Here is a 24,948-nt window from a genome sequence, read left to right as displayed (position 1 = left end):
CTGTAATGAAAAAGAACATGTTAAACCGGAATCCTTGATAGAGAATGTAAAATCGGTGGAGAAGCAAATACGCTTTCATTTATAGGTTGCCCTTTGGTGATCTAAGTGCCAATGTAGTACCAATTCTTAGGCTCATGATATGCTCAGCTTTGGATAGAATACCTTCTTTGTGGCACCTGGGTGGCTCACTTGGTCAGGTGTCTGACTCTTGATTTTGACTGAGGTCATGATCTCACAGTACATGGAATGGAGCCCCATGTTGGGCTTCATGGTGACAGTGCAGAGCCTGCTTGGGATTCTCTCTCTCTCTGCCCTTCCTCATTCTCTCTCTCTCTCTCTCTCTCTCTCTCTCTCTCTCTCTCTCTCTCTCTCTGTTTCTCTCTCTCTCTCTCAAAATAAATAATAATTAAAAAAATAATACCTTCTTTACAAATCAAAACCATGATGAGATACGACCTTACACCCATCAGAATGGCTAACATTAACAACTCCAGCAACAACAGATGTTGGCAAGGATGCGGAGAAAGGATCTCTTTTGCATTGTTGGTGGGAATGCAAGCTGGTGCAGCCACTCTGAAAACAGTATGGAGGTTTCTCAAAACACTAAAAATAAAACTCCCCTCGACCCAGCAATTGCACTAGTAGGCATTTATCCACGGGATACAGGGGTGCTGTTTCGAAGGGACACATGCACCCCCATGTTTATAGCAGCACTATCAATAATAGCCAAAGTATGGAAAGAGCCCCAATGTCCATCGATGGATGAATGGATAAAGAAGATGTGGGATATATATACAATGGAGTATTTATTACCCGGCAATCAAAAAGAATGAAATCTTGCCATTTGCAACTATGTGGATAGAACTGGAGGGTATTCTGTTAAGTGACATTAGTCAGAGAAAGACAAAAATCATATGACTTCACTCATATGAGGACTTTTAAGAGACAAAACAAATGAACATAAGGGAAGGGAGACAAAAATAATACAAAAACAGGGAGGGGGACAAAACAGAAGAGACTCATAAATCTGGAGAACAAACTGAGGATTATGGGAGGGGTTGTGGGAGGGGGGATGGGCTTAAATGGGTAAGAGGCACTAAGGAATCTACTCCTGAAATCATTGTTGCACTATATGCTAATTTGGATGTAAATTAAAAAAATAAAAATAAAAATGTTTTAAAAATGAGAAAAAAGGAATACCTTCATTGGCCACATTAAAACTATGTTTTATAACTATTTTTTTTCTGTTAAATGTCAAAACTACTTTAAAATTATATCAAGTATTTATTGACAAAATAAACATTGATTTTATATAAATATATGAATTGAAATGTTCAAGCTCTGTTGGTATGTTTGTATTCACTTTAAGGACAAGATAAAATAAATTGAAATGTGTGTGGGTGGATGTAAGATTTATGGAGAGATGTATGAGAGAGGGAGACTGAAAAGAGAGGAAGGGAGGGAAATATGATAGACAAATATATTTAAGCCTAAAAAAGCACTTTCCATAATTTTTTACATTTGGTGTCCATGAATAACCTCTAAAAGTAGTAATTTCCCATTTCAAAAAGTGAGGAAACTATAGTTCAGATAAATTAGTCCCATTACCCAGTTGGTAGAACAGATACTTATCACCAAAACCAGACCCACTTCTTCTCTCCTACTGTTGACTCTATCCCATGCTAATAGTAGATACTGTGTCAGGACAAGAGGAGACAGACTTGATAAGACAGGTGAGACAGAGAGTCAATGCACAGGGTTGCACAAGAAAAGGTAAAAGATAGAAGGACCATGGTTTCACAGTTCTGAGAGGGGACACTGGAAAGTGAAAGTTACTTACTTCCAGGAAAAGTGGATCTAAGTAGTACCAAAATTTTCTAGGAGCATCCAGGATGAATGCTTATCTGTGATAATAATAATGAACCTTAAAATGTGTATTATATCACATGTAAATACAACATATTCTAGTATACTATATTACATTGTTTCATATTATTGTGTTGTGCTACAATCCAATTTTGCAGCTCCATTGCTTATGAAATGTTTGCCTGCTTCCTTTCATTTTTTCCTCCACTCCCACCCCTAGAATTGCTCCTCTTAAGAACCAGTTTCCCTTTAGTGAGGATTTATGATCATTGCTCTAAAGTGGTCCAGAGGGGAGCCTTGGAAGCTCATTTTCCCTGACACATCGAATATGTACATGCCACAAAATCAGCTACCTAGTGAGTTAAAACCCCATAATTGCAATAGTGAAAGGAAAATTACTCAAGCAGATTTGGTTAGCCACAGTAACAAGACTTATAACCTTTATGAAGGCCTTTGGGCCCTAATTATTCAGCAGCTGCTGCCAGGGCAAAAACACCCACGTCTACAGTAGTTAATTTGCATTTCCCTTCCCTTAAGCAGTATCTTGTTGCACCTGACCTATTTTCGAAGCCTTTCTCCCCTATCAATAACAAAACTCCCTCATTCTCCACGGAAGACAAAATGTTGTGATTAATAAATTTAATAAATCCAAGGGATTCTAAAAAAAAAACTTTAAAAAATCATGGAGAAGGATAAGCTGTGGCTACTTTCTAGATGAGTAGTAAAAACAGTATGTCATTAAGCAATTTCTTAATGGGCCAGGGTTTTAGGGGACTCCAAAGAAGTCACTGTCATAAGGAGCTGCCATGATAAATGATTCATCAAAGATGATTATCCAAACATTTTGGTTACAATCATGACCATCTGTCAGTTACTTCTTCCTGTGGGAATGTCAGAGCAAGATCAGTTATCTGGCTTCTGTTGTCACCTTAATTAAACATCAAAGGATGAAGTTTTGAATTGAGCCCTTCTATAACCATTTCTTTTTATTTTTTTGGTGGTTGGGGAGGGTGGTGTGGAGGCACTGGGGTGGAGGCTAGATCATTATTCAAATCACTGCACAGATGTTTTCTTGAAAGTTGGTAAACTCCCACTCAGGGTTAAACACGTTGTTAACACACATTGTCCCTAAAACAATGATCAGTCTATTTTGAACCATAGGAAAGTATCCATAGTCAGGAGACAATTGGAGTTACAAGTAGAGCATGTCTCTTGCTTCTCAGATGTTTCCTCAAAAAACAGATGTTCTGTTTCCACTCAATAACACCACTTTCCTTTTTAATTGACCAGGGAAAAGAGGGGGAAATGAATTTGTTTGCTGTTTGTTTTTGTTTACTTTTGGGGAACTGTAGCAATAGGTCTGACTGTGGATGCTTTCACTGATATATATGTGTGCGCACATACACAATATGTATATAATATATACATATATGTGTACATAAATATGTGTATACTGTACAGATGTGCACAATACATGCATTATATACATAATAATTACATATATTAGGGAGATTATGTTGCTATTTTTTTACATCTATCAGCAGGACTAGGTACATAATTTTTGAGGCCCAATACCCAGTTAAAATGTGGGACTCTGATTAAAGAATTAAGAATTCTAACGTGACAGTAGAGCTTTAAGCACCATGCCCTGTGACTGAAGTGGACACATGTCCAGTGCCAGTCCGGTCTTTTGGGTTCTCAGTAGATGCTAGTTAAATAGACTAGATCAGGTCAACCTCAATATTTAGCTTGGTTAGATAAGTGATAGGAGGTTAAATAAAAGTGAGATATGTTAGCAATCCAGCTCATTACTAACGTTAAACCAGGGCATTTGGAGATAGGGAAAAAAAAATAAAGGTCCTTTTCTAATTTGTAGGGAGAATCTTTTTATTTGGTGATTGTAAGCTGAATGCAAGAAGAGGGAAAATAAGGCTGGTGCCATCTTGTCATTGATTTAATTATTTTCCCATCTACACTTGTTTTTGAAGCTTATCAGAGCAAAGTACTGTGGGCAGCCCAGCTGTCACTGTTATCATTGTGGCTCCGAGTGCTGTCGTCCTGATTCCCATTGTAATGCAATTAATCTTTTGCTTTGCACTAATGGATGAACAAGCATATTTACTGCAGCATAAAATCCTAATTATTTTCTGAACAGATGCATAAAGGGAATGTAAATTAATGGCAAGTGACAATTGTGATAGATGTGTTCTATATCTTTAAATGTCAGGGTTCCTGTGGTGTAGACTGAGTCTAGCTTGGATATGAAAGCTGCCCCACTTGCATTCACCTGCACTTATGTGAGGAGGCACAGTCCTCATGCTCCACATCTCTTCTTAGAGGGTGACTTATACTTTTAGACCACACAGATTAGAAATTATAGTATGTTGGCAGGGCTGTCCTCAACAGGGCAGCGTTCTTTGCAAGTTCTCTTGAGCTGTTGAGCAGCAAAAATTACTGCATTTGTTACTTGTTATAACCTAATACCTGGAACAGCAGCCATATATATATGTGTGTGTGTGTGTGTATACACAGTTTTATACTTTTATTTGACAATCAGCAATTCTCATCCACATTAACAGTCTGTAGATTTTTGAAAGTGGTGACAGGTATATAGGTAACCAATATATAGAGCTTGTTTGGTGAATCCTTATCCTCGTTACGTTTTCTGGACAACCGCACACAGACATACGGAACATTCCTTTTTCCTTTGGTCTAGACAGCTTTGTTGAGCCTGGTGTCAGTGCGCACATCTGGGGTTCCCATCTCCTTCATAGCCAATTTCCGGGTCTCTTTGAGAGCCCGAGGGGCATGCTTCTCGAAACCCACTCCATGGATGCGCTTGGGAATGTTGATGGTGTATTCTCTGGTCACTACCTTATTGATGGCAGAACAACACTTCTTGCCACCTTTCTTTTCGGGAGCCATTCTGCGGGGCCCAGGTTGTAAAGCAGCCATAATTTTTAATTCAGCTTTTCCCCCCCTCTGTATCAAATATTGCTCTATTTTCACAAAAATTTCCTTTTTTAAAATCTCCACAATTGTAACACTGTGGAGATATTTGATAAGCATAATTTAAGCAAAAGATACCAAATAAAAAACAGCACATCATGTGTGATTCCATTTACATACAGTTCAATTAGAGTAAAAACTGGTTTATTCTGTGAGTGAAAGGATTTCCTTTGGACCGGGGAGGGTGTGGATGAGGTGCTTCTAGAGTGCTGGTGGTTGTCTATTTCTCGATCTGGGTGCTGGTTACAGCGATGTTTTCAGTTTGTAAATATTTGTGGAGTGGTACAATTGAGTATATGTACTTTTCCTTATGAATATTGTACTTGAATTACATCTTTAAAGAAAAGCCTTTACTCTTTTCATGTTTTATCAACGGTATTGATTTTAAACGTTTTTTATGATTAATGAATATATTTTGAGAGACCCAGAGACAGCACAAGTGGGGGAGGGGCAGAGAGAGGGAGAGAGAGAAGCCCAAGCAGGCTCCATGCTGTCAGCTCACAGCCTGATGTGGGACTCAAACTCACAAATCATGAGATTGTAACCTGAGATGAAATCAAGAGTCACATGCTTTCCCGACTGAGCCACCTAGGTGCTGCTCAATGGTATTGATGTTCTGAAATGCAGAACAGTTAAATAGACCAAGGTAAAAAAGAAAAGAAAAAGGGGAAGAGTAATGCTGTGAATCAGCGCCCCCTTTGATGTCAAGGAGTTTCCCCTGCACGTTAAGGTTAAGGTTCACCTCCCTGTTGTTCTGTGTCTCCACACTCAGTGACCAGCAGTACCTAGAGTGTAGCTCGGTGTTGTGTATACCATGGAAAAAACTTTCCCATGCAATTGTAGGGGAGTTGAGTCTGCAACTTTCCCCTCCCCCAAACTGCACCTTTTAGATTCTATGTACAATATTTCCAGCACAGGAAAAACAAATGGACTTGTGAGGGGGAAAACCACTACTGTTTGCAAGATCACTTTGCTGGTTCATCGTTACTAGGGTGAAATGCTTTCCATCCATCATTGTTCTGTCTTCTATAGACGGTAGTTTGTGTGCTAAATAGTCATGAAGTTACTACTTTCATGATACACCAGTAGACCTGTAAAATATTTTGTTGGGAGCAACCTGATTAAATTGTTATTCCCTTACGTGCATTTTCACTACATCAAATTTCTATAACATGCCTCAAATTCTGTTTCATACTGATGTATTCACATTTCTGCCACATTTAGCCAGCTCATCTCTTTCTTGTTTCTTTGCCCTTCTAAATTCCTCCATTGCCATGTGATGATCATTCTTGGTCAAGGTTTAGTCTAGGGGTGATGATAGAGATGATCCACAGAGTATTTGAGGTCTGTTCTTGTTAACACGTTTAGTAGCTCCCTCTGTATCAGGCCAAAACCCCGAGGAACTGCTAACACACCTGCCTTGATTAAGCTGCGCTAAGATTCCAGAAAATCCTCTGAGCCTCCTTTCTTCTACATGCCTAGACCCTCCTCCTGCACTTTCTACCCATAGTCCTGGGCACCTTAGTGCCCCATTTTCCCCTCCTACCTATTTATTTTATTTGAATTATGCATTCAGATTGCATATTGTTACCTTCATATGAACATTGCTGCCTCCACAACACCTCATTGCAAACTAGAAAAAAAAAAAAAAAGATACCCTTCTCTTCCTTCAATAGACACACACACCAGTAAATGAAATAACACAAATGAGAATGTTTGGCACATTAGAGGCAGATTTTTAATTTCTCTTTTTTTTAAGTGTATTATTTTTAGAGACAGCGTGATTGGGAGAGGGGCAGAGAGCAAGAGAGGGAGAGGGAGAGAATCCCAAGATGCAGGGCTCGAACTCATAAACGGTGAGATCCTGACCTGAGCTGAAATCAAGATTGAGCCACCGAGACACCCCGGGGGACAGATTTTTAGTTGTTTTCCTCAATTTCTGGTGATCTCCTTCAATATCAGATAATCTTGAATGATAAAGGTGGAATAGTTGGCCCTGTCTGTGAAAAACCATAGAACTTGTAATACAAGCTGGATTGTTCTCATGCCTTGGTAAATTAATGGAGAAATGACTGCTTCTTCTGTATGGCTGTGCCATTCCATTCAGAGAAATGAGCCAGGCAGAGTCTATTGGGTTGCAAAAATGCCTAATAATGCCCTGGTAAAATGTGCAAAATAAAGTACTACATTGGGATGGAAGTCATTTCACAAATAAAATGGATGTATTACTTTTGAGGGAGTTCTTGACTTTTCAACCTTCCTACTGAGCACTCATCAGAGTGAAAATAAATTATTGTATCTGCTATCTTTTAACAACATTTCCAATGAATTTAGGACTGCTGAAGAAAAATGAGAAATTCTCTTAGTCAGAAAAGCCCTGAACTGCAACTCTTTATATTTGCTTTATTGTATCAATAAAAACACAACTAGTATATATGTCATATACATTATGTTCTTTGATGCATTATATGTTGATAGTGTGATTTAAAGTGTAAAACATTTTAGGGACACCTGGGTGGCTTAGTTGGTTAAGAGACTGACTTTGGCTCAGGTCATGATCTTGCGGTTTGTGAGTTCAAGCTCCACATCGGGCTCTGCGCTGACAGCTCAGGGCCTGGAGCCTGCTTCAGATTCTGTGTCTCCCTCTCTCTCTGCCCCTCCCCTGCTCTCTCTCTGTGTCTCTCTTTCCTTCAAAAATAAATAAACATTAAGAAAAATTTTAAAAATTAGTGTAAAACATTTTAGTTAAAAATGTAAATTCATATGTAACAAGATAATAGAATACTAATATAGTACCGAATTAGAAATATAGCAGTGGTTGAAATGATGTTTATATAGAGTTTTTAAAAACAAGGGAAATACTAAAATATGTTAAATGAAAAATGCAGGGCAAAATGTATGTAGAATTAGAGTGTACGTAAAACATGTACAGTGGGATAGACTGAAAGGCGAAGTACCAAATGTCAGTGTGATTATAGAGGGATACTTTTTTCCAACATGTCTTTTGCTTTTTTGTACTTTCTAAACTTCTACAATAAGCATATTACAATGATAATAAAAGAAAGGGGGTGAACAAGCAAAAAATCATTGCTTTTAATGTGTAGGAATAAAAATGTTTATTGCCAATTTTTGCTCTGTCACCACAGAGAGAAAGATCAGACTGTGTTTTGATACTAAATTAGGTAAAGTATTTTAAGTTTCTCAGATAATTCCTGGGTACACAGTTAAGAGCTAATCCCCCAATTTGCACTATCCTCTTTTAAGATAGAAGTCAAAGTAATGAGTTAACCCTTTGTAAGTGACAGCTAGACAGAATACTGTCTTGATAACCAATTAGAGAGCTATGACTCAATAACAAATACATAACTTATCTCACACAGAATCACATAAATAAATGTTCTATGTATTTTAGAAGGATAAATTACTGCTCCTGGGACTTAAGCGCTTGTCAGTCCTATTTAACTGAAGTCTAACCTGGACCCCAGGTTAGATAGCAGGAGCTGAGAATGAACCTCATCCAATCCTAGACACCAGAAAAAAAAAAATGAACTGAATTTCTTAAGAATTTAGGCAAAATACTTTGATGGGGTGGTTTTACGTTGGTGGTTATGCTATGATGGAGTCTTCCTGAGAATCTCCCAGAAGGAATCCTGTGTTCCTCTAGATAGGCATCTCCCTGAAATAGACACTTTGCATTAATTAGACGTAAGTGAAACTTCCAGGATGGATTTTAGTTCTACATGTGAGTGCTAAACCACTTGTACCTGCAAGTAAGGGTCTTCAACCAGCTATCCTATTAGGCAGGTAGTTAAGCGTGACAGAGAAGAGATAAAGTAGATGCTGGCCACACCCTCAGAGCCACCCCTCAGGGTTAGCAGCCACACCCTTCATCTCTAAGGGCTAACAGAACAGGAAAGGCCTAGCTACAGAGCTGGCTCAAAAACCAAAAAGGAGACTTGTAAAAGCTGAGCATGCATACAAAGGGTGCAACCTGCTCTTAAGTACTTTTAATGTTGCAACAAAAGCTCATTAGCCACTCATAAATATACAATACATAAGCAAATAAAATTATAACAGTATGCATCGTGGGTAGGCTCATGCACAGAGGCCAAAGTATTATATAACTACCAGCTGTCAATCAAAAATGTCAGTCAGAGACCAATTTACATACATATGCAGAAAGCAGACTTAAAAGGATGCAGCTACAGGTTCTCGATACCATTGCCACTCTTGCTCTGGCAATGGCCTGCTTTCACTCTTGAAAGTGTACTCTACGTATCTACTGAATAAACTTCCCGTTCTGGTCTTGGGTCTCCAGTTCTTTGGTGCATCTGGGACAAGAACCCAGTAACAGTTAAACTCAGATAGTCACAGTGAACTGGCTCTTCTCATGTTGTCTTCAGTTATGTCTGACTGGAATGCTCAGTTTCTTTTTTTTTTTTCTTTAATTTTTTTTTTCAACGTTTATTTTTGGGACAGAGAGAGACAGAGCATGAACGGGGGAGGGGCAGAGAGAGAGGGAGCCACAGAATCTGAAACAGGCTCCAGGCTCTGAGCCATCAGCCCAGAGCCTGACGCGGGGCTCGAACTCACGGACCGCGAGATCGTGACCTGGCTGAAGTCGGACGCTTAACCGACTGCGCCACCCAGGCGCCCCTGGAATGCTCAGTTTCTAATAGAATAGGATGAATATTAGAAAGTTCAGTAAGAAAGAATCTCACTGAACAGACATCGTTAGATCATTCTGTTCCCAGTTTTCTTTTGCAGAACAGAGTCTTGCTCTGATAAAAGTTAACTATTACATAGATTAAATTTTTTTTTTTTACATTTATTTATTTTTGAGAGACAGAGCACAAGTGGGGAGGAGCAGAGAGAGAAGGAGACACAGGATCCAAAGCAGGCTCCAGGCTCTGAGCTGTCAGCACAGAGCCAGACATGGGGCTTGAACTCACGAACCGTGAGATCATGACCTGAGCTTAAGTCAGACACTCAACCAACTGAGCCACCCAGCGCCCCTATTACATAGATTTTTTTATGTTGGTGCCTCACAGATTGGATTATTGCCAGGCTTCGTTTTGAGGCCTCGATGCTTCCTTTTTAGCATTAAACAGTTAAACGTTGTTTAATTCCTTAGGCAATAAAGGGCATCTTTGTTTTCCAAGCACTGTATCTAAAATAATGACTGAGAAGATATGGTGTGGATAGTGGTCTTTCTGAAAATTTTTCTTACAGGGTGAAGTATGTCAGAATGATTTGACTGCATAGTTTCTACATTAGAGACTGTGTACTTAGCCATGATAGCCTAATCACTGAGAAATCAAGAAGAAGCTAAGAAATGATGGTCCCTAGGTAATTAAAAAAGAAAAAAAAGGAACAGAAAATACGGCTTCTCATATAATCAGAAGGAATTTGCAATTTAGAGTAGAGAAGTGAATAGTAAGTGGAAAAAAGTAGTTTCAGTAGATTTTATTATGACTGATAGGGAAATTCTAAGACTTTTTTTTTTCTAGTTAATGCCTATCATTTGACTTGAAACTACCAGTGTACTTGGTATGACGAGTGGGAAGAGCATTGCCTAAATGGACCTACTGTGTGGTGGTTACTCATTCTATATGTAGCCATCAGCTTTTATTACAGAAGGAGCTAGTTATCAAAGTCTCAAATAAAACCCTCAGAAATATGACAGGATAACAGACTTGCTGAGCACAGAAACTGCAGATGTGTAAAAACACAGAAGAGGAAGTAGAGACCAGATATTCTCTATGAAGTGAGAAGGTATTTTGTAGTATCACAAAATATTTTTTTAACTTTTTTATTTTTTTAAATTTACATCCAAATTAGTTAGCATATAGTGCAACAGTGATTTCAGGAGTAGATTCCTTAGTGCCCCTTACCCATTTAGCCCATAACCCCTCCCGTAACCCTCAGTTTGTTCTCCAGATTTATGAGTCTCTTCTGTTTTGTCCCCCTCCCTGTTTTTGTATTATTTTTGTCTCCCTTCCCTTATGTTCGTCTGTTTTGTCTCTTAAAGTCCTCATATGAGTGAAGTTATGTGATTTTTGTCTTTCTCTGACTGACTAATTTTGCTTAGCATAATGCCCCCTAGTTCCATCCACATAGTTGCAAATGGCAAGATTTCATTCTTTTTGATTGCCGAGTGATACTCCATTGTATAGGTATCCCACATCTTCTTTATCCATTCATCCATCGATGGACATTTGGGCTCTTTCCATACTTTGGCTATTGTTGATAGTGCTGCTGTAAACATGGGGGTGCATGTGTCTCTTCAAAACTGCACCCCTGTATCCCGTGGATAAATGCCTAGTAGTGCAATTGCTGGGTCATAGGGTGGTTCTAGTTTTAGTTTTTTTGAGGAGCCTCCATACTGTTTTCAGAGTGGCTGTACCAGCTTGCATTCCCAACAAAATCTTTAATTTTGTAGATGGCCACGTGGGCCCATGCCAAATTCAGAGAGCCATACATAGTAGTTTGGTTAACTACACCAATCACTCTCATTGAACATCAACTTTTTGCCTGGTTCTAAATCAGATGACAGGGATCCCATGAATGAGTAAGGAGCTTAGAGCATGGTATAGTGCCAAAACCTTTAGTGGAGTGTGTAGCTGATTGTTTTTGACTTGATCTATGCTACATTCTCAAAATGGTAAATATGCAATGAATATACTTTAAGCCACTCATGAGTATTCCATTTATTTATTTGCAGAAAAGCACAGCTATCCTCAAATGGGTGGCTATCAATAGATAAAGCCATGTTATAATATGAATCATATAAAGAATATTTGCTACACCTTTAGGGCTTCTTAGCCACTGTTGAGTGTTTCCAAGTAGGTGAGTTATGATCCACTTAAAAAAATGAGTGGCATGAAAGTTTTGTCTGAAGATAGATCGTTAGTATTTGATAGCATTTTCTTAATTACCTAATACAAGCTATGCCCATAGTGTCTGATTGTTAAATGCTAAATAACAGTCTTCATTAACTTTTACAAATCAACCCTCATAAAATACAAATTTTAGACTAATTCCTCTTTATTTTCCTTTTCCTTGCTAGGTGTTTTGTTTTTGTTTTTGTTTTTTGTTTTTGTTTTTGTTTTTGTTTTTTGGTTTAGAGTGTTACATCTGTATAAATGAGTCTTTAGGGGACTGGCATCTTTATTTTATCACATATAATTCATATGTTCCAACTTCATGGAACCCCTTAGGATGTCTACTTTATAAAGATTATGGCAATATCAAAACATCTGTATTTCTCCCATCCTATGAGTTTAAGATTGAGCTTTTAAAATATAACCTCCAGAGCAGATGTCAAACACCAAGGCCTAACCTCAATTTCATATAATGGAATGACTGTCAATGGATTATGTTAGGGGAACAGAATCTGTCTCTATTTTTGTGACATTGTGATTTCAGAGGAACCTTTTTCCTCTCCTTCTGTAACATTTTGTCATCCCCTGTCTCTCCTTAGAGCCGTGTGTAAAGAAGAAATATTCTTGCCTTATAGCTCTTTTCGTTTGCCTCACTCTCAGCAATACTTAACAAACTGGCATACAGAAAAGAGGTTAAATAATTTAACTGTGCAAGATGAGTGTTCGTGTGGGAATATTACAACACTTAAAATAACTCTTCCAGAAGAGTTTTAGTGATGTGGGTTTTGGAGATTTAGATATGAATTTTAGACTTGGAAATAAAGTACTAAGAAATCATTTATGAAGTATTACTGAGTTACTAAGGGAATAACAATAGGTTTGGCCATTTATGAGACTAGTAAGTGAAGCCATGTATCTAGATTGGCCTCCAGCAGAGCCATTCAGGTGCAGTTTACTAACACTGATCACATGAAAAAGCTATTTCCCTTTCCATTTCTTGCTCTCTCATCAGCTATTACAGATCAACAATAAAGTTTGTTAAGGCATTTGGGAAAAACCCATGTAGGTAGCTCACAAGTTCATCTATCAGTTTCTAAAATGGTTCTGATTAAGAAAAATGTGTAACAAAAGTTATGTTAATATAATTAGAAATGGGTAATTAGTAAATTTTGAGATCCAAAGAGGCAAATTGGACATTTCTGGGAAGGCAAATTGGATAGCTTTTTTATGTAACATATGTTATGGAGTCATTCATAACATGATGAGTTCCTATTCTCATCTATTTTTTATCCATTTTTAAAACGTTAATTCATTAATTCAACAAATAGTTTTTGCATATATACTTTGTACTTAAGGACTGTGCTAAGTTCTGGGATACCTGTAAGCCATGAGCCAAGACCAACGTGGTCCCTGATTTTATACAATTTATGGTCTATGACAGTTTCCACCAAAACCTTAAGAAAATCATATATATGGTCCTCTCTGTGTAGCAGGGGAAGCAATATAATGATGATTGTGTATTGCAATGTTAGAAGGATGTAAGAGATCTTGTGAGAATATCTAACAGAGCACTTCCTCAGTTTGGAGATTTCCTACAAGGGTTTCTGGTAAAGGTGGTCTGTATCTTTAAAAAGAAATCTTGAGGGGTGCCTGGGTGGCTCAGTCAGTTAAGCGTCTGACTTCGGCTCAGGTCACTATCTTGTGGTCCCAGAGTAAGAGTCCCGAGTCCTGCATCAGGCTCTGTGCTGACAGCTTGGAGCCTGGAGCCTGCTTCGGATTCTGTGTCTCCCTCTCTCTGCTCCTCCCCCACTCACACTCTCTGTCTCTCTCTCTCAAAAACAAATAAACATTAAAAAAATCTTGAAAGGGCACCTGCGTGACTCAGTTGGTTAAGTGTCCGACTTCAGCTCACGTCATGATCTCGTGGTCCCTGAGTTCAAGCCCCATGTCGGGCTCTGTGCTGACAGCTCAGAACCTGGAGCCTGCTTTGAATTCTGTGCCTCCCCCTCTCTCTCTGCCCCTCCTGCTCATGCACTGTCCCTTTCACTCTCAAAAATGAATAAATGTTAATAAGAAAATAAAATCTTGAGAGACTACACCATACATTCACCTTTTCATTAATAAACATTGCCTGCTCTGTTCAAACCATTGTGCTAGTCTCAGGAGAACATAGGAGAGAATAAAGCAAAGCATGTACCCTCAGGAGTTTCATAGCCTAATATGCCTAGTTTATGAAGACAGCCATGGGAGGAAAATAAATTACAATAAAAGTGCCTGGAAACCTACAGAGAAAAGAGTGTCACCATCAAGGGAAATGGTGTGGTTGGTAAGATTTACAAAGGAAGGGTCCTTATATTCGAGTCTTAAAAGATGAAACAGAGACTTTTCATGCTGCAAAGATGGAGTAAATGTCTTTTTCCGTATTTTTTCTTTTTTGTACTATTAAAAACCCTGGACGTTATATATAAAACAAAAGTAATAATACACTAAAAGAAGAGAAGAAGGAAGACAGGCTAGGGGCCTCAGGCTCCAAGAGATGACATGGTGGTGAAATCAGTGAGCTTTCTTTTGTTCTTCATACATCCCATATGTGGAGATAAAAAAGCTGGCAGCTCAGAAATACTGGCATTGGAAAAATAATAATAATAAATTTAAAATAAAAATTTAAAAGCCTGATAAAAGCATGCTAGTAAGACCGAAAATTTCTGACAACAAGTGCTTTATTCCAGTCAAACGCCACACAGAAAATTGTAATCCCCCCCCCCCCAAAAGTGATGTGTAAGAAGGGAGCAAAGAGCTCCACCCTCTTTAAATTGTAACAAGATGCCCCACCCCCTGAAAACCAAGGTGGTGTCAGAGGAGGCTAGAGAACCCATTCTCCCTGCTGGATGATGTTAAAGGAAGCCTAATGTAGAATCAGGACTTTTACCACTGCCCAGCAGTAACAAGCCCACTTCCATTTTATCGGTGCAGCTTACAAGGGTAGCAGTGATGAAGGACTCTTAAGCCATCTCCTCTAAGCAGAGATCTGGTGGGGCACCACAACTCTGAATTGCACCCAGCAGTAAGGAGAGGCTACCCTTTGAATGTCAACAGAAGCTGAGTGGAGAGTTTGGGCATCTAGCTCCATGTGGCTTTTTGTTTGGGACAGCAAAAAGGAAGAAAGACCAACAGGGCTAAAAATGTATGCACATACATGTTTCTTCTCCTCTTGAGTTTCCTAAACTTGAAGCGAAATGTTTGGTACTTGAAGCAAAAATGATAACACTTTTTGTGATTCTCAATGTATGTAGAGAAAATAATACTTTTTTAAATGTTTATTTATTTTTGAGAGAGAGAGAGAGACAAAGCACAAGCAGGGGAGAGGCAGAGAGAGAGAGACAGAATCCAAAGCGGGCTCCAGGCTCTGAGCTGTCAGCACAGAGACCAATGTGGGCTCAAACCCACAGACCGTGAGGTCATGACCTGAGCCTAAGTCAGACGCTCAACTGAGCCACTCAGGTGCCCTTGTAGAGAAAATATTTAAGAAAATTATGTTATAAATGGAAGATGTAAGGAACATAAAAGGAGGTAGGATTGCAGTACTTCACTTTGGTAAAGCGTCAACACCAGAAGACTGAAGTTTTGTATTATGGTGTAATAGTACAATCACTAATAAATCTATATGAAAAGATACAGTCAAAAACACTATAGAAAACCAATCTGCAGATCAAGTAATCTGCAGGAAGGTAGGAGCAAAGAGAAACCTAAAAATATAAAAACCAGGAAAAAAAATCAAATGGTACACTTAAACCTTAATATATGAATAATTACATTATATGTAAATGGTCCAAGTGCAATAAATAAGAAACGGATTGGCAAAGTAGATTAAAATATTTAACACAACTATATGAAGACTATAAGAATTTTTTTCAAATAAAATATAGAAAAAATGAAAGAAAAAGAAAATATTTAATGCAAGCATTAATTAAAAGAAGAGTGGCTATATTGGTAACAGTTAAATTAAACATTAAAGTTTTCCAGAGTCAAATGGAGACATTCCATAGTACTGAAAAGGTCAGTCCACCACAAATGGCATTCTAAATATGTATGTACCAAACAACAGAGCTGCAAAATATATGAAGCAAAAATCAATGATTCTAAAAGAAATAAACCCACGATTATGGGTGGAAGCTTTAATATTACTTTCATGATAATTGATAGAAAAATTAGAAAATCAATAAGAATATGCAAAATCCATCAAGCCACTGAATCAACTTGACATTTATAGAAAACCCACCTAACAATAGCAAAATATAAATTCTTTTCAAGTACCAGTAGAACATATACCAAGATAGACTATCTCATAGGCCTTAAAACAAAGTTGAAAATTAAAAATAGAGAAATCATATGGAGTATGCTCTCTGACCACAATGTAATTAAACTAAAAAACAATGACAGAAAATAATAGAAAAGTCTCCCAATACTTGGAAGCTATACAAAAACTTTCAAATAATGGGGCAGCTGTGTGGCTCAGTTGGTTAGGCATTTGACTCTCGGTTTTGGCTTAAGTTATGATCTCACGGTTCATGGGTTTGAGCCCCACATCAGGCTCTGTGCTGATAGTGAGGAGCCTGCTTGGGATTCTCTGTCTCCCTCTCTCTGCCCCTTCTCCGCTCACTCAGTCTCTCTCTGTTTCTCTGTGTGTCTCTTTGTCTCTCCCCAAAATAAATAAACATTATTAAAAAAACAACTCTTTAAGTAACTTGTGAATCAAATAGGGAGTCTCAATGAAAAGTAATGCTAAAACACATTAAACTGAATGAAAATGAAAATACAATGTAACAAAATTTGTGGGACACAGCTAATCAGTGCAGAGAGGGAAATATACAGCACTCAATGCGTACATTACTGACTCAAATCAGTAATTTAAGCTCCCATCTCCAAAGCCTAGAAAAAGAAGAGGGCAACACGAAGTAAGCACAAAGAAGGAAATAATACAGATAAGAGCAGAAATCACGAAGGCTGAAAATTCTGATGCAGGCTAACAATAAGGATGAATCTTGAAGACATTATGCTAAGTGAAATAAGCCAGACATAAAAGGGTAAATATCGTATGCTTCCAGGTATATGAGGTACCTAGAGTAGTCAGATTCATGGAAAATAAAGTAATATGGTCATTATCAAGAGATGGTGGAGATAGTATGGGGAGTTACTGTTTAACAGGTATGGAGTTTCAGTCTGGGAAGATGAAAAAATGGCCTTTTAAGGAGGAAGAAAGGGAACAAAGTGGTTATGGCTATCCAAGGCAACGTGAGAGATCTTTATGGTGATGGAGATGTGCTATTGTACTAGTTTTGCAAGATGTTGCCGTTGGGAGAAGTTGGTAAAGGGCACATGACAGCTTTCTGTATTATTTCATACAACTGCATGTAAAGCTACAGCTTTGTCAAAATATAAAGATTAATTTGGGAAAAAAAATAGCAAAACATGTCTGGCAGAGAACATTCCAAACAGAAGTAAAATAAAGTTAACATTTTAGAAAGGGTTTGAAAGGCATGGTGGAATAAATGGTGATATCATAGCTTAATATATGTTTTGGGAGAGTGATTCCGGATGAAAATTTGGAGAATGTGGCTTGGCTTCTTCTCTGAAGTAACACCCTGTCTAGCAGTGGGCAGAGTAACAACTAGAAGAAATAACATTGATATCTAAATTAATTTTTTTTCAGAAATTATAAATCTGAAGATGATTAGAATAAGGTCAATAAAGTGTTCTGGTATTATCTTGATAGTCTTCAAATTGATTAATCTTAGAATGATTGACTATTGGTAAAATCTATCCTCTTTGTTACTGAAAGCTACACAAATTGTATACCAACTTGATATCACTTTGTGGATTCTGAACCATGAGATAGAGTATGAACCAATTATCTAACCTTCTTATAATTGTTAACTGTTAAATTAATGGTGCATCAGAAGGATGGACTAATTTGTTTATACTAAATTGTGATAAAAAATAATAATGTGACTGATGACGTTTTAAAATGTGCTTTTAAATGCATTTTATGGCTTTAAAAGTCCAAATAGAAATGATGACATTGACTCTGTCTATATCCGAGTGGAAGCATTCCATCCACCCTTAATGAGCTGAGTTTGCAATACAAAAATTCGTTTTCCTAAACCACATGGCTCTCTACTTTACAGAGAAGCTGGCCAGTGAGGTACTTCTGGTCAACTTGCAGAGATTCAGCCATCAGCACTGTGCTGACAATTCTAATGCAGAATGGAATTCAGTGTAACCAGCCCATTGCTCTTTAGAATTTGCAATGCTAGCAGGAGCATGATGTATTTTTGTAGGTAAAGTCAGCAATTGTAGCACTGAACTGCGCTTTGGAACAAATAGGAAAGTGGCACTTTGGAGACCATAACTGCATTTTAATGGCGTAACTTTCTGCTCTCTAAGCATAGGTCAAATCGGAGAATCGAAACCAGAGGGAAATATTAGGAGAAAAGATGGTGGCATCCATAAATCTCATGCTTACCTGACAATAAACTTTAAATTAAACCTTATTTTGTCTGTGAGAGAGGACTTCAGAAATTGCATATGTGTATACATGTATATATATCCAGTTATATTTATAATGGGGTTTAAGATAATAATAGACTAGAAGATAATTATTATGTTAATGAAAATTATACACGTTAATGATATAATGATAATTATACACGTTAATGCGTGTATGTGTAAATAAGTGAACTAAATGGTGATTTGCTGTGGGGAGCACTTGGTACATGTTATCAGAATATCTGAATGTGATTTGTAGATCTTCCTCTTATTATAGATGACATCCAAATTGGTGTACCTGGACCAGCAGCCCCATTGTGTCTGGCAGTGTGTTAGAAGTGCACATTCTCAGACCCAACCCCAGACCTCCTGAATCAGAATCTGCATATTAACAAGTTCTCCAGGTGGTTTGTCTGCACACTCAGTTTAGAAGCAGTGCTCTTAGTTGCATATTCTTGAACCTTGTACTGGAGATAATATCTTTATTGCAGGATGCTTATGAGTAACTATATGGTCAAATATGAGAAAGTGCCTTTTCAGTTTAAGGAAGGGAAAAGCCAGGATTGAAATTAGCAACGGAAATTAAAGTAAAGATAAACTAAGTTTTTCTTTAATTACAAAAAAAGAAAAGAAAAACTATAGCAGGTGTGAGGTTAAGCTCCTAAACTGTCGTCTTTCAACTCTGCATTTCTGTGATGCTAGGGCTCTTGCTTTGCCCTCTGTCTTATTCCAAGTTCCTGCCATTAGGGAGCACTACTAGGAAAGTGGGAGGCAGGGAGGGCAAAAAGGACTAGTCCTTTCTTCCTTCCTTCCTTCCTTCCTTCCTTCCTTCCTTCCTTCCTTCCTTCCTTCCTTTCTTTTTCTTTCTTTCTTTCTTTCTTTCTTTCTTTCTTTCTTTCTTTCTTTCTTTCTTTCTTTCTTTTTCTTTCTTTTTCTTTCTTTTTCTTTCTTTTTCTTTCTTTTTCTTTCTTTTTCTTTCTTTTTCTTCTTTTCTTTTCTTTTCTTTTCTTTTCTTTTCTTTTCTTTTCTTTTCTTCCAACATCTCAGCATGGCAGAAATACCCTTCACCTCAGCAGTAGCTGTTGTTTGAGCCTCTAGCTTCTTTGTTTTTTATTACCTTCAAGTTTTCATAACTCCAGCCACTACCCTTCATGCCCCAGCTTTATGGATGTTAGTTGCTTCCTTCCGTTACCATCTCTGGTTAATTTAGTGTTTTCTTTCGCTTGTCAATTCTCTGACATATGCTTAAGAAACTGCCTATATTAACTTATGTCTATTGAAATATATAGCATGGTTTCAGCTTTCTTGAATGGATCCTAACTGATACAAGAGGCAGCAGAGGGGTGACTGGGTGACTCAGTCAGTTAAGTGTCTGACTTTGGCTCAGGTCATGATCTTGTGGTCCTTGGGTTCGAGCCCCACGTCAGGTCTGTGCTGACAGTTGAGAGCCTGGAGTCTGCTTCGGATTGTGTGTCTCCCTTTCTGTCTGCCCCTCTCCTGCTTGTTCTCTCTCTCAAAACAACAACAACAACAACAACGAAAAAACCCACGTTAAAAAAGGTTTTTTAAAAAAGGCAGCAGAACTGAGTGGCTAATTATAATACCTGGTATTTAAACATATATATTTTTTTCAGAATGCGTTCAAAAGTATTAAGATTCTGTACATTTGTAGGATCTCTAGGTTGTTTTTGTTTTCAGGTGTGCAAATTTTCTTTATTGTATCACATCACATTGTAAAACACTTTCACATCCCTTAATAGACTTTTTGCTTTCTTCTCACTAATACAATAATGATAATAAGAATCAAAAGAATAATGACTGAAGAAGATTTGTAAGGCACGAACCTCATTCCAGGCACTTTCAATGGATTTTACATTTAATCCTCACTCCAGTCTTATAATGTAAATTCTACTAGAACCCTAATTTGACAGTTGAGGAAACTGAGGTTTCTCCAGATTAAGTAATTTGTCTAAATCACACAGCAAAAAAGTTGTGAAATTGAGATTCAATCCATTGGTTTGACTACAGAGCCATAAGGTCCTACAGCCTTCTTTTCCAGACTTGTCATGTGTTTTATTTGTTACTTGCCACTGTTAATGTCCATTTGTTTTTTACTTCTTCGTTACTCTCCATTCATTCTTAAGCATGCCACCTGACTAATACTGAAGCAATGCCTGTTATGCTTTGGGCATTGGAGTTAGAGTTACAGAGACAAATTAAACCTGGGTTCTGCTCTAATGAATTTACTATTTATTTTGAAGAGATTTTAATGTAAAGAGAGAAGTGTGAAAGAGCAGTAGAATTTCTTATATGCATTTCCCCTGGGTGTACAGGGGGAGATGGACAGGGCTGTGTGAATCATAGTTTTGTGAGAAAGTCAGTGTTGCTGAGGAATGGCTTTTCACAGAAGATGTGAAGGCAGTGGTAGAAATATTCTTTAGAAACTCCAGGGGATGAACTTTGTCCTTCTAGAAGCAGATATGTCCTTGCTAACTTGATGTTTTTGGTTTACAAACTAGGTGAGCTCAATGTTAGTAAATTTTTTCTTGGGTGGAAGTTTATAGTTTTTTGGTGTAATTATGATATAAATGTGAATGGCATACTTATTATAGTCCAGGCATTACTATAAGTATTTTGTGTATATGTTTATACCTTACAAATTACTTTTAAATGAAAAATAGTGCTTTCCTTATTCTATGGATGAAGAGATTGAGGTACATGCAAATTAAGACAGTTGCAAACAGCTAGTCCTACAGCTAGTCATAGAGCTACTGCTCTTAATCACTATTTTCTAGAACTGTGATACTATCCTTTGGTGTAAAAGAACAGGGCCACAGTTAAGTACTGACTACTTCAGGAATAACAAGATCTTACCTTTCCTGGACAGTGTTACTAGCCTCTGCTTATCTCTCTTTGGAACTTGAAAACAAAGGAAGCTTTCCTGAGATAATTGCTTTGATCTGCCCTGCATCTGTAGTCACTTTGCTTCCAACAAGTTTGCATGCTTGGCTAATTAAACTCAGAACTAAATCTAACCTGAATAGGTATTGCTTGAGTGTGTGTATCTGTGTGTGAATGTAACCCATACTTACTGGAAATACTACATTCGTACCCACTGCTTAGGCTGAGCTGTACCCACTGTTCTCTTTCTTTTTGAGTTGTCTCTTTTCTTTTACAAAAAGCAGCAACCATGGGGCACTTGGGTGGCTCGGTCAGTTATGCATCTGACTTGACTCTTGGTTTCATCTCAGGCCGTGATCTCATAGTTCACGGGTTTGAGCCCTGCATTAGGCTCTGCGCTGACACTATGGAGCCTGCTTGGGATTCTCTGTCTCCCTCTGTCTCTGTCCCTCCTGCTCAAGGCCATGCTCTTTCTCTCAAAGTGAATAAACATTTAAAGCAAAAAGCAGCAACCTATTTTAGCTATCTTATGAAAGAGAAGTTAATTGGATGGATTCAGCTCAACTTTTGGTAAAATGGCAAAGCCATTATAAATCAAGCAGCCTCCTCCATCTCTGCCTTTCTTCTGTTCTCTGTAGCGACCCCTATGTCCCCTCCCTCCTGTTTGGTACATTCTCGTGTATTTTCTAAACTAGCTCTCAGAGGGAGCCAGACACCATGCAAATCTCCTTTCTATCATCCCAGTTTGGAGGACTCTTTTTGGGCAGGCCACCTCATGGGTGACCTAAATGCCTACTGAGAAGCCTTTGAGGCAGGGGTCCAGGGATCATTTGTTGGGTGGTTCTGCAAGCTCTAGGAAGCCTCTATTGACCCCTGTGGTGGCACAACTCCCAGTTTCCTAACTGGAGTTTACTCAAGGAACTAGAGCAAATTCAAAACCTTCATTGAGCCTCACTCTTTTCTTCCCAGCTTCTAGTACTTGCCAGACTTTGTCACTTTGTTCTTAGGCCTGCAGACTCTAGTATTCAGCAGGTACACATCTCCTCCTGTGGAGGGAAAACATCAGCATTGGTATGACTAGTGCAGCCTGGGACTGTCCTCCCAGCTCACATATGGGAATCTCATTTCTCCCTTGTGACTCCACTCCAATGCCATCTCCACCATGAGGATGCTTGCTGAAACAGTGCATAATAATCTCTCTCTTCCACAGAAGAGGACTGTACACAGTGAAAGGGAGCCTGGTTTGTGTTCTCAGAGTCTTAGGAGAGGGACCACAATATCTTAGGAACTCAAAAAATGTTGATTGCAAAACTTGAATGAGTGCAACATCTTAATTTGGTTTGGTTAATTTATCTTAATGTGTTTTGTTAGGAATTAGAGAGCATTGTCTCGTCTTGACTTCTATTACCTGGTTAGAGAATCTCGCTTTGGTATTATTAGTTAAATGTTAAAACAGAAGGAAAACAACATTTGTTTGGTGGTTTGTGTCCTAGTGAGTGCATGTTGACCTTTAATGATCATTATTTTCCAGTTGCATGCAAACAGTGGTACTAATAATCCATTCCAGGGACTAATATCAAACTTTCATTTGTGGTAGGATTATCCAAAGTTTTTCCCAACACAGAACATGGCCATAATATGTATAAGGTACATTGGAGTGAACAGAAGAATGTGATGGCAGTAATAGCCCCTTCGCTGCCCCAGGGGATGAAGCAAACAATACATCAATACACTCATCACCCACTATACAAGCATGCTGAGCATCCAATTGGAAACATTTGATTATACTATGGATAATTTAGAAATCTTCTCAATGTTTTGTTTTTTAAATCAGTAAATTTTGTTTGCCCACCTTTAAAGAATATTAAGTCCCAAAATTTGGATAAATCCTTTCCTACAAATAGTGAATTTCTGGAAATCAAGAGCAGTGGAAGAGCCAAAATGTTAGAGGAAGACAAATTTCTGAATGGTTCCCAATGTCTACCAGAAATCTTTATAGATACTAGATGCTCAATAAATACTGGTTGACTTAAAGTACACCATCTGCCCTAGTGATTTCCTGTCCTATTCTTTTTCCCTTTTTGTATGGGTAGAATTGCAAATGCCCTTCACATTGGCCATGGTACATTGCAGATGGCTTCAGGTATGGACCACCTATCTATATCATAGGGCGCTCCACCCTGGTCATTTATTCTTGCTATTTTCATGTTGTTGTGTACATAGCTCTTTTTTCATTTACTGTGACCAGTACTAATTGTTTCATATCTCAAAAATCTCCCTTCTATCTTCTTCCTTAAAACAGTAACCTGCTATTTTTTCTCAGAAGAGGCAGGCTAAGTTATTGGTCTAAAGATAGGCATATAGGGGCACCAGGGTTGCTCAGTCAGTTAAGCGTCCAACTCTTGATTTTGGCTCCGGTCAGAAACTCACAGTTCGTGAGCCCAGCACTGGGCTCCCCGTTGACAGTGTGGAGCCTGCTTGGAATTCGCTCTCTCTGCCCCTTCCTGACTCTCTCTTTCTCAAACATTAAAAAAATAATAAAGATAGGCATATAGCCATTCTGACCAATGAGACATAATAGCTCGCTAATGGACAGTCCCTTAGGAAAAACGTCTGCTCAAAGAAAGTGAGAGGGAGGAGGTCTCTGTATTTTGAACCCCATATTTTTTGACTTTGAATATAGTTGAAAAAATGTACAAATGATGATATTCCAACCATCTTGATATCATGAGGGAAACTTGACCCAATGAGCCTTCACAAACAATTGTCAACCTCTAAATGTTTTGTTACATGAGAAAAAGAAAGCCCTATTTTTAAAGCCATCTTGGTGATGTTTTATCTTACTTGGAACCAAACCACATAATGATTAATGGATGATATGTGGTTAGTTATACAGCCATTATACTATTTCCTTACCATCTCCCATGACTCTTGTGATATTTTCCATATTAGAATTCTTCGGATTAAGGTTTCTTATGGGCATTGACCATACATTTTAAAATTTAATTCAACAAATGTTTGCTATCTTACTTCTCTGATAGACTGAGTTGTTCAAGGATGATGTTTTATTTATCTTTTCATGTGCAGTATTTTAATGAAACATGCAATGAATATTCAGTAAATTACTCTTGAATGAAGAATTCTTCTTCAATTAATTTTTTCTGTGTGCCAGGCATTGTGTTAGATTCAGAGGTACAAATATCAATATAACATGCTGATTTCACTTAATGATGTATTTCATAATTTAGATGATAGTTGCACTTTTTTTCCTTTCCAAAATACTATAAAAAAAAAACTCTGAGGGAACAGTCTATGTCTGCTTTATTTTTTTTTAGATCATAGAATTTCTAACAAATGGTCTTCTATCTCTAAGGCTTCAAAAATCCAATGGAATTGAATAAATGTCAAATAAATATCTCCATAACTGCCCACCCCATTATAATATCTGTGTGTTTATTACTCTTAGGAAATTGTCCTTATGACCTATTTGGGTTACTTTTATCATACTTCTCCAATGTTTTATTTTCATATTTTCCATCCTCTTACTTTCACTGAAAAGCTTGCCAGCTATATTCCACACATAGTTTCAGTTTTTCTCCCTCTCTTTTTCTCTCTCTGACAAGGACAAACTCTTGTATGCATGATATAGTATAAGTCTATTCTTTAAAGTCTTGGCAGTTTTATTTATTTGTCTCATAACATTTCAAAGTACTTTTTTCAGTCATCCTTTGCAATCAGTATA

General features: G+C 37.9%; 1 protein-coding gene and 1 pseudogene across 1 annotated transcript in view; one reads left to right on the top strand and one right to left on the bottom strand.

Annotated features, from left to right (window-relative positions):
- LRRC4C (leucine rich repeat containing 4C) overlaps positions 1 to 24,948 on the top strand; it is a 1,352,261-nt gene that overhangs the window by 16,522 nt on the left and 1,310,791 nt on the right. The window lies entirely within an intron of this gene.
- On the bottom strand, positions 4,420 to 4,791 carry LOC101081494 (annotated as a pseudogene).

This window comes from Felis catus, chromosome D1 (assembly GCF_018350175.1).
Source record: "Felis catus isolate Fca126 chromosome D1, F.catus_Fca126_mat1.0, whole genome shotgun sequence".
Taxonomy (NCBI): Eukaryota; Metazoa; Chordata; class Mammalia; order Carnivora; family Felidae; genus Felis; species Felis catus.
This window is presented reverse-complemented; position numbering and strand designations above follow the sequence as displayed.